Genomic DNA, 14598 nt, shown 5'->3' with positions numbered 1-14598 from the left:
AAAAGGGGATCTATGTCATCTCTGGCTCCAGGGCCTTCTGCTCTGCCAGGTCTGCTGTCCCTGGGCTGCCCCTCCAGAGCGCCTTGCAGCAGAAGACCCTCCAGTGGAGCTTGCATCTCTCTCCACTCTTCCCACTTCTAACTGCTCTCCCTTTATCAGAAGAAGCCCCTGCTTTATTGTGCCTCAGTTTCTCCTCTGAAGCAAATGACAGCCTCATACCTATGCCCCACCCTTTCCTTCCCTGAATAAACACTTATTTCTTGTTGCCCTCTTCCAACTGACTGTGAACTGCAGGCACAGTGACATCCTGAAGGAAAACTCTCAGGTTTCATCTTATGTTCAAAGGGGCCATGCAGAGGGCAGGACAAGGTCAAACTTCGGCATCAGGTACTTGATAAGTGGGTAAAAAGAGGGTAATTTATTTGAACTCTTGCATCTCCATTTCCCTTAAATAGGGATAATGATACCTATTAAATATTCGTTAGAAGGACTGATGCTGAAGCTAAAACTCCAATACTTTGGTCACCTGATGCAAAGAGCTGACTCATTGGAAAAGACCCTGATCCTGGTAAAGACAGAGGGCAGAAGGAGAAGGGGGCAGCAGAGAAAGAGATGGTTAGATAGCATCACTGACTCGGTGGAAACAAGTTTGAGCAAATTCCAGGAGATAGTGAAGGACAGGAAAGCCTGGGTCACAAAGAGTCGGACACAAGTTAGTGACTGAGCAACAACAACCATGATACCTATGCCACGGATTGTAAATTAGATCACATGGGTACCATACCTGGTACATCACCAGGCACCGAGTAGACACCCAGTTCATTTTCATTTTCCCTACCTTGATCTTGTCTTTTCTTCCACCTCACTTCTGGCCAGTACATCATAATACCTTCCCAGAGATCCCCTCCTTCCCAGCCTTTTATTTTTTTGCCGCCCGCCCCGCATGGCATATGAGACCTTAGTTCCCCAGCCAAAGATTGAATCTGTGCCCCCTTCGGTGGAGTGCAGAGTCTTAACCACTGAACTGCCAGGGAAGTCCCGTTCTGTCCTTTTACAGCTCACTGCCACCAGCCCATCGCCTAGATGGGGCTCTCCTCATCCTTCCTGCAAACCCATCCCCCACTCCTGTTTTTCCCTTAGATATAGCAGATATAGTTATATAGCCTGGTTCTAGTCCCAACTTGATGTACCCTTAGCAGGTAACCAAGTCCCTTGATCGCTCCAGTCTTCCTCATCTAAATTCATTCATTGGGTCAAACACATTTATTCACTCAACAAATTCAACACACATTGATTGTCTACTATGAGCCGGGCCCTGGGAGTATAGCATTGACTAAGAAAGATAGCATCCTGCCCTTATGGAATGGGTGAAGAAAGACGAAAACAGCTGTGATTTCAGAGAATAAGAAATGCTCTGCTGAGAATAAAACAAGGTGTGATGGTGGAGAGTTCCCAAAGGGATCCTCCCAGGTGAGATATTTCAGCTAGAGGGAGCACAAGAGCACAGACACTGAGAAGACAACACACTAGACTCTTCCCAACGTTGACCTCACTCTCTCTCCAATGCAAATACATTTAGTGGTTTCTTGCCTAGAATATTGGGTTAAAACTTGTTGCATTGGAACCCTTCCTCCCTTAAGCCCAAATCTACCTTCTCAACCTTCCACACAAGCATCCAGCCCAAGTGTAAGTAGAATTAGGTCTGTCTGGGCATGTCTGACAATAGGATAGCACACCCTGCCAGGAGCCTGTTTGCCTAAGAAATAAGAGGCCTCAGAGGAGAAAGCTGTCTTGGTTAAAGGAGGGGCCTGCTCTGTGAGACTGACAGAGTAATAGAATCTTTCTTATCCCTCCAAGGCTCTAGTGGGAAAAGAGGTTTGTCTCTCAGATACTTCCCTGCCTAGCCCAGATCTACACCTAGCCCAGTTCCTGGGGATGGAAGGTGGGGAGCCCTGAGACCCAGTCAGCCTGCTTGGGACCTTTGTGAGGGAGTGACCAAGGAGGGAGACAGGATTTTCTTTAACTTTGCCAGAGTGCCCGAGCAGTTGGCACGCCTAGAAGGCTTCCATCAGGGCAGAAATGACCTCCCAAAGGCACGTGGAAGAACAGCACTTAAGGTGGTTCCAAATGAGCAGGTGGAGACAAGAGCTGAGGAAACTGGGGTTAAGCAGGGGCTCCCCATGTTGGTCAGGATCTGGGTAGGAAACACATGATCCCCTCAAAAGGCAAGGCTAAAGGAAGTTTTAAGAATGGGTCTTTTATGAGGATGTGGGCAGGATTAAGAAAAGCCAGTAAGAGCCTGGTAAGAAAACCAGTAGTACTCTAGGGTTTGTTTAGGGAAAAAGGTTGAATACCTGGAAGCCTTAAAGGGAATAGGGGAACCAAACAACGGGCCAGAGCTGGAGCTGCCAAAGGCCACAAGATATGATCTGTGGTCTTAAGGAAAGATGCAGAGCCACTGACAAGCTGGACCCGTGAAAGGGAGCTACCTTTCAACATCCTGCCAGTAGTCAAGCATGGGCCAAACTCCATAAAAAAACAAAGGCAGTGGGGTCAAGCTGGCCATGACGTCTGCCTCCAGGACATAGGGAAGGTTGGAGAACAGCAAGGAGGAAGACTGGAAGGGACAGAGAACAGTCAGCATACCCCTTCATCCCTTAACAACCACAAGCTAATGAGGTCCCAGGGAGCTGAATTTTTACTGATCTTCCCCTCACCAGCACTCTCTCAGGAACAGGGAAGAATACCCTTGCACTCTTATTCAGAACACAGGACTCACAAAAACTTGTGTACAAACCCCAGCTCTCTCACTGTATCACTTTCTGAGGAGCTGCTGTTACAAATTACCCCAACTGGGTGGCTTGTTTTGCTGAAAGTTTTACTTTCATTTTAGTTTTGAGGGATTCATTAACAAAAGAAACATTCATCACACACAACAAAAAATTTCAATATTTAATAGAGGATTATTCATTTTAATTTCAATATACAGTCATTAAAAGAAGAGAAATAGAAACAACAGAGAAAAGTAACAGCACATACATCGCCAAATTATGTTGACCAACATCCAGACTTGAACAACAGCTGGTAGGTCCCTTATTAACAATAATCTGGAGTCCCCAGTGGGAAAAGGTCACAAGACTTCTTAGACCCTGGGGGGTTAGCCAGACCCTCAAGGGCTCAAGAAAATTCTGAGACCCACTCCCAATCTTATCTAAAGTGCCACCTGACTTGTGCTTGCCGGCAAACATGGAATCCAGGCAGGTCAGAAGCAGGTCAGAGGCCTGATTTCCTGCTTCTGAAGCATGAACAAGACTTCCTCCATTTTAATTTCCCTAGCATGGCTTAAAACAACAGAAATGTATTTTCTCAAAGTTCTGGAAGCTGAAAGTCCCTAAACAAAACATATGAAGCTACTATATGTAACTGGTACATGAATAGACATGTTGTTCAATGGAACAGACTAAAAATCTAGAAAAGAAGAATCTAGACTGCATCTCGGAATTTAGTATAATTGCAAAGATAGCCCCTGAGTCAGTGGAAATGCCATGTATTTTTTAATAAATAATCTTGAGACAATGAGATAGCTTTCTGAGATAAAACAAAACCACACTTCATAGAACAAAACAAATTCCTGAAGAATCAAATATTTAAATATCAAAATGACATTGACTTCCCTGGTGATCCACTGGTTAAGAGTCTGCCTCCCAACGCAGGGGACATGGGTTCAATCCCTAGTTCAGGAAGATTTCACATGCCACGGGGTAACTAAACCCATGGACAACAACTACTAAAGCCCGCATGCCTAGAGACCACATATCGCAACATGAGAAGCCACTGCCATGACAAGCCAGAGCACCGCACCTAGAGAGTAGCCCCTGCTTGCCGCAAGAGAAAGCCCTCACGCAGCATCAAAGTGCCATGCAGCCAAAAATAATAAAAGAAATAAAACTTTAAAAATAACATCATGAAAATACTACAACAAACTATGGGAGAATTTTTGTTGTTGTTGTTATATTTGGGAGAAGCATGACTTTCTAAGAATGACACCACAGTGGAAGTCATTAAAAACTTGTTCAATACATTCAGTTACGTAAATATAGAACTTTTTCCCATGGGAAAATAAATACCCTAAGCAGAGTCAACAGACAAAATGAAAAGCTGGAAAAACATATTTGCCAATTATGTCACAGACCAAGACCTAGCTTCCTTGGTATTTAAACAGATCTTACAAATCAATAAGAAAAAGTCTAACTCAACAGAAAAATGAACAAAGGCTATAAAAAGTCCACAAAAGGGGAAATATAAATTGGTTCTTAAACATATTAAAAAGATGCTCCTCTTCACTCCAAATAAGAGAAGTGCAAATTAAAACCACAGCAAGACAGCATTTTTCACCTACTAAGTGGCAAGCATCAGCAATGTTTGTTAACACATGGGGTTAGCCACTTTTGTATCCTGCCGGTATGACCTCACTCCAAAGACAGCAATTGGTAATATCCATCAATTGGCGGTGTTTTAACTGGATATATTCTGTGTCCCACCAACTGCACTCTAAGATAGTATTTTACAAATGTATTCTCACTTGCACTTTAAAAATATATATGACCAAAGATATTCTTTGCAGCATCATTTATTATGGCAGATTGGAAAAAATCAAAATGTGGACTCACATAATGAAATATTATTATCCAAAAAAAAAGGTGGAGAGTAGAATTAAGGTCAAAATGCAAAAGTAGGAAGTCAAGAGATACCTGGAGTAACATGCAAATTTGGCCTTGGAGTACAAAATGAAGCAGGTCAAAGGCTAACAGGGTTTTGCCAAGAGAATGCACTGGTCATAGCAAACACCCTCTTCCAACAGCACAAGAGAAGACTCTACACATGGACATCACCAGATGGTCAATACTGAAATCAGATTGATTATATTCTTTGCAGCCAAAGATGGAGAAGCTCTATACAGCCAGCAAAAACAAGACAGGGAGCTGACTGTGGCTCAGATCATGAACTCCTTATTGCCAAATTCAGACTTAAATTGAAGAAAGTAGGGAAAACCACTAGACCATTCAGGTATGACTTAAATCAAATCCCTTATGATTATACAGTGGAAGTGACAGATTCAAGGGATTAGATCTGATAGACGGGTGCCTGAAGAACTATGGACAGAGGATCCTGACATTGTACAAGAGGCAGTGATCAAGACCATTCCTAAGAAAAAGAAATGCAAAAAGGAAAATGGTTGTTTGAGGAGGCCTTACAAGTAGCTGAGAAAAGAAGTAGATGCAAAAGGCAAAGGAGAAAAGGAAAGATATACCCATTTGAATGCAGAGTTCCAAAGAATAGCAAGGAGAGATAAGAAAGCCTTCCTCAGTGATCAGTGCAAATAAATAGAGGAAAACAATAGAATGGGAAAGACTAGAGGTCTCTTCAAGAAAATTAGAGATACCAAGGGAACATTTCATGCAAAGATGGACACAGTAAAGGACAGAAATTGTATGAGACTTCCCTGTAGCTCAAACAATAAAGAATATGCCTGTGAGGAAGGAGACCAGGGTTCGATCCCTGGGTTGGGAAGTTTCTCTGGAGGAGGGAATGGCAATCCACTCCAGTATTCTTGCCTGGAGAATTCCATGGACAGAGAAGCCTGGCAGGATACAGTTCATGGGGTCACAAAGAGTCAGACACGATTGAGTGACTAACACAACAACAACAATAAAAGCAGAAGATATTAAGAAGAGGTGGCAAGAATACACAGAAGAACTATACAGAAAAGAGCTTCATGACCCAGATAACCACGATGGTGTGATCACTCACCTAGAGCCCAAAAATCCTGGAATGTGAAGTCAAGTGGGCCTTAGGAAGCATCACTATGAACAAAACTAGTGGAGGTGATGGAATTCTAGTTGAGCTGTTTCAAATCCTAAAAGGTGATGCTGTGAAAGTGTTGCACTCAATATGCCAGCAAATTTTGAAAACTCAGCAGTGGCCACAGGACTGGAAAAAGTCTGTTTTCATTCCAATCCCAAAGAAAGGCAGTGCAAAAGAATGCTCAAACTACTCCACAATTGCACTCATCTCACACGCTAGTAAAGTAATGCTCAAAATTCTCCAAGCCAGGCTTCAACAGTACGTGAAATGTGAACTTCCAGATGTTCAAACTGGATTTAGAAAAGGCAGAGGATCCAGAGATCAAATTGCCAATATCCATTGGATCATCAAAAAAAGCAAGAGAGTTTCAGAAAAACATCTACTTCTGTTTTGACTATGCCAAAACCTTTGACGGTGTGGATCACAACAAACTGTGGAAAATTCTTCAAGAAATGGGAATACCAGGCCACCTGACCTGCTTCCTGAGAAATCTGTATGCAGGTCAGGAAGCAACAGTTAGAACTAGACGTGGAACAGCAGACTGGTTCCAAATTGGGAAAGGAGTACATCAAGGCTGTGTATTGTCACCCTGTTTATTTAACTTATATGCAGAATACATCATGAGAAATGCTGGGCTGGATGAAACAAGCTGGAATCAAGATTGCCAGGAGAAATATCAATAAGTTCAGATATGCAGATGACACCACCCTTATGGCAAAAAGTGAAGAAAAAGTAAAGAGCCTCTTGATGAAAGTGAAATAGGAGAGTGAAAAAGTTGGCTTAAAACTCAACATTCAAAAAAAAAAAAACTCAACATTCAGAAAACTAAGATCATGGCATCTGGTTCCATCACTTCATGGCAAGTAGATGAGGAAACAGTGGAACAGTGGCAGACTTTATTTTTTGGGCTCCAAAATCACTGCAGATGGTGACTACAGCCATGAAATTAAAAGATGCTTCCTCCTTGGAAGAAAAGCTATGACCAACCTAGCAGCATATTAAAAAGCAGAGACATTACTTTGCCAACAAAGGTCTGTCTAGTCAAAGCTATGGTTTTTCTAGTAATCATGTACGGGTGTGAGAGTTGGACTATAAAGAAAGCGGAGCGCTGAAGAATTGATGCTTTTGAACTGTGGTATTGGAGAAGACTCTTGAGAGTCCCTTGGACTGCAAGGAGATCCAACCAGTCCATCCTAAAGGAAATCACTCCTGATTTCCTTCCAATCCATTCCTTCCTTCCTTTCCATTCACTCCAATGAATATTCATTGGAAGGACTGATGCTGAAGCTGAAACTTCAATACTTTGGCCACCTGATGCAAAGAACTGACTCATTGGGAAAGACCCTGATGCTGGGAAAGATTGAGGGCAGGAGGAGCAGGGGATGACAGAGGATGAGATGGTTGGATGGCATCACCGACTCTATGGGTTTGAATAAGCTCTGGGAGTTGGTGATGGACAAGGAAGCCTGGCGTGCTGCAGTCCGTGGGGTCGCAAAGAGTCGGACACGACTGAGGGACTGAACTGAACTGAACTGAGAATTAAGGTCCTCTACTTGCCCTAATATGGAAGTATGTCCAAGACATCTGATGATGAACTTTGTGAAGCCAAGTTCAAGGGAAGGAGGGCTGAGCGTACCATCAGATGCTGGCTGCCCTAATCCATCTGCCAGGACCCACACCCATAGCTTCATTCACTGTGTCCCTAAGGGAGCTGAGGCTTCTGGGCTCTTCCCTCGCATAGGCCACTGCTAAGGCCCTGGGACAGGCCCTGGCCAGGTGTGCTCAGGTCTTGTGTTTTTGTAAAATCTGCAAAAGATATTTAAACCCCAATTGATAAGACCACTGTGTCTTTCCTTTCACACTCCCCTCTGTCACATGTCCGCTTGTGTCAGGTGGCATCAGAGCAGCCAAGTGCATTTGGGGTTCCTGGCCAGGTGGAAGGTGGGTTGGAGACACATTAATTACAGGTTGGTGTTATGGGTTTATATGGCCTAGAGTAACCTCCCCCACAGAACCAAGTTATTGCTTGGGGTCCCTGTGTCGAAATGGCTTCCAGAAATATTCCTGTTGCCCACTGTATCACCACATTTGGGCTGGTCACACCGAGGTGTAGGTCATATGAACTGCACAGCAGTCAGTAAGAATTTTTAAATACCATGATATTTTTCTGGATGTTACAGTGTTTGTGACATTTATGCTTTTCCTAACATGTAATTTAGTTTGATTTTTTTATGCTTTATACCAAAAATAATAAACAAAATGCCAAATCCCTTGCTACCCTCTATCTTTTGGGGAAAAAAATTGTCTACTGTCTGAAATGTCCCTTCCATTGGCTTAGACCTCAGGAGTCTAGGTAGCCTGATACTATCTGTTTGGACTCCCCCTAAAGGAAACTTTTATTTGTAGGAAACCCATGTCCTCTATCTGATAATGGCCCTTTATCTCTTCTACAGAGTTACCAAAGCCAAGTTTCTCATACCTAAAACATTTGCTCCCTGTCTCTCCTCAATTATAAGACAAATTAACAAACTGTTTCCCATGTTTCACTGCTGGCAAACATTCAGGTAATACAGACTTTCAGCGGGTGTTGGCATTTCTGTAGGACAGATTCCTAGAAATAGAATTGCTGTGTTAAAGGCTGTGCCTGCTTAGGTTGTTCTCCAGAATTATGGTGCTCTCAGACCATGGAAAATTACATGGCCAATAAAAATAAGAAGGGAGATGATTGACCAGTTCCTCAAAGTGGGGGAGCAGGGCACAGGCTGCAAAACAAGACATAGAACTTGATTTTAAAGTGAGGGTAGTGGGGGTGGGTAGGCAGTATTGGAAGAGAGTTCCACTTTCTGCTTGAGTCCTCTACATTTTAAAAATATTTTTTCATGAACAAGTATAGGCTCCCCAGGCGGCTCAGTGGTAAAGAATATTCCTGCAATGTGGGAGTGTTGCAAGTGAAAGTGTTAGCTGCTCAGTCATGTCCAACTCTTTTCAACCCCTTGAACTATAGCCCGCCAGGCTTCTCTGTCCCTGAAATTCTCCAGGCAAGAATACTGGAGTGGGTTGCCATTCCATTCTTCAGGGGATCTTCCTGACCCAGGGATCAAACACACGTCTCCTGCATTGCAGGCAGATTCTTTACCACCTTAGCCACCAGGGAAGCCCTGGGTTTAATCCCTGGATTGGGAAGTTCCCCTGGAAAAAGAAATGGCAACCCACTCCAGTATTCTTGCCTGGGAAATCCCATAAACAGAGGAGCCTGGTGGACTACATACAGTCCATGGGGTTGTAAAGAGACACGACTGAGCATGCACACACTGCCTTTAGAGTTTTTTAATGCTAACAGGAAGAAGGCATAGCTGATATTATACAAATATATCACTACTTAAAGAATAGATTCTGTCTGTTATTGAGAATTTTCTCAGTGACATCTCTCTTGAACTCTCCTGAAACAAAGACCAGCTTTAGGGTTTTAGGGTTATTGTTTATCTTGGCTTGAGCTGGCAAAGAGAGTCTCTGTCCCCGACATCATTCCAGATAGGGCCATTTCTGCCTGCCTCAGTCCTGGCAGATTTCCAGCCCTCCCTAGAACAAGCCTGGGGCGGGGCTTGTGAGGATCCGCTCCCTGGTTTTCCAGGGCCACCCGTGGACCCCTCCCACATTTTCCTTGTATTTATGGCCATGAAACACTGGTGCACTTTGGGTAATTGTTGCAAAACACCAAGACCAGCAATATTTCAGAGCTCTGTGGGTGTGGGGCTGGGGCTTTGAGGCTGGGTGGAAGGATTTTTAGGGTGAATAGCTATGGAGAGGCTGGAGGTCTGGTGGGGGAAACAGCACACTGGGTCCTGGAGCAAATGTGGGCTTCCTGAAGGCCACTGATGGTGGGGGGCCCAGCTGCCCAAGCGGGGCTCCAGAGGTCAGAGGCCAGCACAAGTCAAACAAAGCAGGATAGGCTGTGGGGAGCTTTGGAGCAGGATCTCTAACAAGGCTATGACTAATTAAAGCTACTCCAAAGCTATGTTCACCTCCTGCTCCCTGGCCTCTCCCATCCAGCCTGTCATCAAGTCTGGTAGATGGATTTCTCTTCATCCAGTAAGTAGTGAGTACCCACCGTGTGCCAAATGGTGTTCTAAGTACGAGAGGTGCATCAGTGATCATGGTCCCTGCTCTCATGGAGCCTATCTCTAGCACTGAACAAAAAGGACAACTTAAGTATTTCATTGTAATTGTATTAAGCGTTAGGAAAGAAAGGAATGCTGTAAGTCCTGCAGTTTCTTTAAGAAATTAACTTTATTTGCCTGTTTCCTAAACTGACCTCAGAAATTAACACTCCCCCTTATTTTGAACATGGAGACTTGATTTTTGGAGTAGTTTTAGGTTCTTAGCAAAGTTGAGTGGAAAGTACTGTACAGAGTTCCCACATGCCTCCTCCACTCACATACGTTCCACTAGCCACATCCCACATCAGTGTGATGCTTTTGTCACAATAGATGTGTCAACACTGATGCATCAGTGCCAGCCAAAGTCCACAGTTTACATTAGGGCCACATTAGGGCCCTGTTTAAAAATATGTGTATACCGTAATGTAATAACGCTGCGACTCAGAGCTTCAGGCAGTAGGGAGCCTACAAGCTTTCTAAAAAGGAAGTGGCATGCTTACATTAGTGTTCTGCAAACAATTCGTTCACTGCTTCTTCTTATCTGACCCATGAATGTGCCCTTATCTTCTGATATTTATTTGGTTTAGAAGCCACAGACACCATTTGCCCAGGCTATGGAAGTGACCTTTACACTAGTCTGCTGGTCACCAGGCCGTCCCCCCACCTTCAGCCCTGATTTGACTCGGAATCCAGATCTCCAGGTTACAGAGGAATGCCACTTTCTCTGTGGCATGAGTTTGCTCAGACATTTACAGTAACTCCTACCAATGGTTTTCCAGTATTCTTATCCCTGGAACCCATTTGGTGATGGCAGCAGAATATAATGATTAAAAGCATAGGCTCTGATATTTATAGTCCAGAGATGACATCCTAGCTCTAAGAATCCCAAATTCATCTTTAAAGAGACAATGATAATACTACTTGTCAAGGAGATGGGAGATTATGGGGCTTTAAAGGAGATAAAAACCATAAAGTGCTTGCATGCATGCTGAGTCACTTTAGTCGTGTCTGACTCTTTGTGACCCTATGGACTTGTAGTTCACTAGGCTCTTCTGCCCATGGGGTTCTCCAGGCAAGAATACTGGAGTGGGTTCCCATACACTTTTCCAGGGGCTCTTCCCCACCCAAGGGCTGAACCTGTGTCTCTAACATCTTTTGCAATGGCAGGTAGTTTCTTTACCGCTAGTGCCACCTGGGAAGTCCGAAGTGCTTACTAGCATGTATAGCAAATATTTGACAATCATTAGCTCTTAGTGGTTTTGTTAATACTACTGCTCATAGTAAATCTTAAAGGAAGTCTAAAATATGAGATATAAAATTCAGTGCATATTATCTGAACATCATGTTTCTACCCAGCTTACAGGACTAATCACTCAGCCCAGTCTGATGTCCTTCCACCCCCAAATGCACTGTTCACCTTCCCAACATTCAGACCATACTGATCATCCACTTTGCACAAAGATAACACAGACTCTGAATTTTTGTCCATGTTATTCTTTCACTTCCTCTACCCGTCAAAACCCTATCTGAAGTCTGAGGTCTCAATCAAATACAACTTCCCACTTCCTTCTGAAGGCTTCTCTGGTGACTCAGATGGTGAAGAATCTGCTTGCAATGTAGGTTCGATCCCTGGGTCGAGAAGATTCCCTGGAGGAGGGCATGGCAACCCATCCAGTATTCTTGCCTGGAGAATCCCCATGGACAGAGGAGACTGGCAGGCTGAAGTTCCTTGGGTCTCAAAGAGTCAGGCATGACTGAGCTTCTAAGCACAGCACAGCAATGAACAATGAAACCAGAGCAAATTTTTATGACAGCGTCACGTTTCGGAGAACAAGAGATCACCCTCTTGTTCTACTCTCTGTACTACAACTTCAGAGAAACAATGCGGAGTCTTGATGGAGGCAGGAAATAGAGCGTAGCCAGAGCCACTCAAAATTGGGGGACCCCCCAAATCAGGTGAGGCTATCATCAGTAGCCAGTGGGGTGCTAAGTTGGAAGTGCTAACATTTTTCAGAATGGAGAAAATAATACCAAAACGACCTAAAATGGCATTGGAGTTTAACCTCATTGGCCTTGGAAAAACCTTTCATGCTCTGTATTTTCACTCATGTTAGGGGTGATAAGATGTTTCAGCACCTGGTTGAATCTAAATGGTATGCCTCTGTAGCTTTCTTCCTCTGTCTGTTGCCACCATGAGGGATAAGGGATGAAGAAGACTTCTCTGAGACTGAGCAATGTCCTTAAAGGACATAAGAATGGATGGGGAGGGGGCACAGTGAAGGTTCAAAGCAAGTTCTGCCCCTTATCTCTACAAACACCCAGCCTGTTTACCCATCCCCACTCCACCCTATCAGGGAAGGACTGGGGGGTTGGGGGCAGGGCTTGGATACCCTGTATTTTATCTAGCAATCTTGAGAAGGAAGGTCACCTTCTGTAGTCTCCTCTGCACTCTGCCATTTGTTACATAAGGCTCTTGTTCTTGTTGTTGTTCAGTTGCTCTGTCATGTCCAACTCTTCGCGACCCCATGGACTGCAGCACGCCAGGCTTCCCTGTCCTTCACCATCTCCCGGAGCTTGCTCCAACTCCTGTCCACTGAGTTGATGATGCCATCCAACCATCTCGTCCTCTGTCATCCCCTTCTGCTCCTGCCTTCAATCTTTCCCAGCATCAGGGTCTTTTCTAATGAGTCAACTCTTCACATCACGTGGCCAAAGTATTGGAGTTTCAGCTTCAGTATCAGTCCTCCCAATGAATATTCAGGGCTGATTTCCTTTAGGACTGACTGGTTTGATCTCCTTGCAGTCTGCAGGACTCTAAAGAGTCTTCTCCAATTCAAAGCATCAATTCTTTGATGCTCAGCCTTCTATATGGTCCAACTCTCACATCCATACATGACTACTGGAAAAACCATAGCTTTGACTATACAGACCTTTGTCGGTAAGGTAATGTCTCTGTCTCTTAATATGCTGTCTAGGTTGGTCATAGCTTTTCTTCCAAGGAGCAAGCATCTTTTAATTTCATGGCTCTCGTCACCATCTGCAGTGATTTTGGAGCCCAAAAAATAAAGTCTCTCACTGTTTCCATTGTTTCCCCATCTATTGGCCAAGAAGTGATGGGACCAGATGCCATGATCTTAGTTTTCTGAATGTTGAGTTTTAAGCCAGCTTTTTCTCTCTCCTCCTTCACTTTCATCAAGAGACTCTTTAGTTCTTCTTTGCTTTCTGACGTAAGGGTGGTGTCATCTGCATGTCTAAAGTTATTGATATTTCTCCTGGCAATCTTGATTCCAGCTTGTGTTTCATCCACCCCAGAATTTCACATGATAAACTCTACATGTAAGTTAAATAAGCAGGGTGACAATATCCAGCATACTCCTTCCTTGTCATACTCCTTTCTCAATTTGGAACCAGTCAGTTGTTCCATGTCCAGTTCTAACTGTTGCTTTTTGACCTGCATACAGGTTTCTCAGGAGGCAGGTGGGATGGTCTGGCATTCCCATCATACCATAAAACTCTAGCACATTGGAATTGGAAGCAATCTCAGACACTGTTTGGACCAGCCCAACTTCTGCATTTCACTACTTAAAAAATGAGTGATATCCTAATGGGAGCATGAATCCCAGGGCCTTTGGTTCCAAGTCTGAAGTTCAATATCTGGACTGTCTGTCTGCCTCATTTGAAGGCAACCCTGCATGTTTACTTTTCATCTGATTTCACCCATGTAATAAGAAACCAGCTGCAGTGTCGTGGAAAACATTGCTGGACCTGGAGTTACAAGCTAACCTGTGAATCCCAGCTCTGTCCCAGGAGCTGTGTGACTCTCAACATTACTTAAGCCCTCTGTGCCTCAGTTTCCTCATCTGTGAAATGGGTAATAGTAATAAGAACAACTTCCTGGGATTGTTGGGAGAGGATTAAATGAGGTGGGCTTTTTGAGGGCTTGATGAGATGCTTGGTGCTGAGTGAGCCTTCCCCATATGTTATCTACTTCTATTGCTGCTGTTCTTGTACATATTTCTGAACCTTGTTTGCAGCAAGCATGGAGTTAAAACATATAATGTATCCTCCTAACACGCATCACAAAACTGGCAGCTTTTATTATTCACTGTGCAAGGAGAGACAGAGTTATAAACACTGACTCTGCTCTTTAGGACCTTACAATCTAGTAGAGAAAACAGGGAAAGCTCTCTTTAAAAAACACAATTAACAGGCAAATCTATGATTCTCAGGGGCCACATGACCGTAAATTCTTAGAAAGGGGAATTGATCTTCAAGGGATGGTCTGAGAAACCGAAGAAAATGATACAGCGTGGAAGTTGGTAGGAACAGGAACAAGGTCTTGCTTTTTCTAACCTTCCTCCTCCCATCTGCCCACCCACCCTCCCCCTTGTTACTGCTGCCCCCTGGTGTCTGTCACCTTCCTAGCGCTCCTGGGCGCTGTTCACTCCTGGGTCACTAGGAGGAAAGGGCCACCGCCTGCCCCAGGGCACAGCCAAGCGGGACTCTGGACTCGAAGATCGGCTAGGTCCTGCTGGGAAGGAAATGAAAAAAGTCAAAGTATTAGTTGCTCAGTCGT

This window comes from Cervus elaphus, chromosome 12 (genome assembly GCF_910594005.1).
Source record: "Cervus elaphus chromosome 12, mCerEla1.1, whole genome shotgun sequence".
Classification (NCBI taxonomy): domain Eukaryota; kingdom Metazoa; phylum Chordata; class Mammalia; order Artiodactyla; family Cervidae; genus Cervus; species Cervus elaphus.
This window is presented reverse-complemented; position numbering follows the sequence as displayed.